The sequence below is a fragment of the Arachis ipaensis genome, chromosome B6, assembly GCF_059453495.1.
Source record: "Arachis ipaensis isolate K30076 ecotype BB chromosome B6, ASM5945349v1, whole genome shotgun sequence".
In the NCBI taxonomy this organism is placed as follows: domain Eukaryota; kingdom Viridiplantae; phylum Streptophyta; class Magnoliopsida; order Fabales; family Fabaceae; genus Arachis; species Arachis ipaensis.
In genome coordinates this window covers 77665353-77666349 of record NC_142441.1, presented here as the reverse complement: position 1 = coordinate 77666349, position 997 = coordinate 77665353, and the positions used below count along the sequence as shown (strand labels likewise).

The 997-nt window shown below is 40.2% G+C and overlaps 1 non-coding gene across 1 annotated transcript; it reads right to left on the bottom strand.

The window, feature by feature from the left end:
• Positions 1–339: 339 nt before the first annotated feature.
• On the bottom strand, positions 340–447 carry LOC148561432 (small nucleolar RNA R71). Its single transcript, XR_015886424.1, has one exon. It is a non-coding gene; the product is annotated as a small nucleolar RNA R71 (small nucleolar RNA).
• Between the last annotated feature and the right edge of the window lie 550 nt (positions 448–997).

Below are 997 nucleotides of genomic sequence, written 5' to 3'. Positions count from 1 at the left end.
AATTCCAATTTACATGGAAGAAGCATCTCCATCCCTACCATTGGAGCAAACAATTTTGAGCTGAAACCTCAATTAGTTTCTCTAATGCAGCAAAACTGCAAGTTTCATGGACTTCCATCTGAAGATCCTTTTCAGTTCTTAACTGAATTCTTGCAGATCTGTGATACTATTAAGACTAATGGAGTAGATTCTGAAGTCTACAGGCTCATGCTTTTCCCCTTTGCTGTAAGAGACAGAGCTAGAATATGGTTGGACTCTCAACCTAAGGATAGCCTGAACTCTTGGGATAAGCTGGTCAAGGCTTTCTTAGCCAAGTTCTTTCCTCCTCAAAAGCTGAGTAAGCTTAGAGTGGATGTTCAAACCTTCAAACAGAAAGAAGGTGAATCCCTCTATGAAGCTTGGGAGAGATACAAGGAACTGACCAAAAAGTGTCCTTCTGACATGCTTTCAGAATGGATCATCCTGGATATATTCTATGATGGTTTGTCTGAATTAGCTAAGATGTCATTGGATACTTCTGCAGGTGGATCCATTCACCTAAAGAAAACGCCTGCAGAAGCTCAAGAACTCATTGACATGGTTGCTAATAACCAGTTCATGTACACTTCTGAGAGGAATCCTGTGAGTAATGGGACGCCTCAGAAGAAGGGAGTTCTTGAAATTGATACTCTGAATGCCATATTGGCTCAGAACAAAATATTGACTCAGCAAGTCAATATGATTTCCCAGAGTCTGAATGGAATGCAAGCTGCATCCAACAGTACTCAAGAGGCAGCTTCTGAAGAAGAAGCCTATGATCCTGAGAACCATGCAATAGCAGAGGTAAATTACTTAAGTGAACCTTATGGAAACACCTATAACTCATCATGGAGAAATCATCCAAATTTCTCATGGAAGGATCAACAAAAGCCTCAACAAGGCTTTAATAATGGTGGAAGAAATAGGTTTAACAATAGTAAACCTTTTCCATCATCCACTCAGCAACAGACAGAGAACT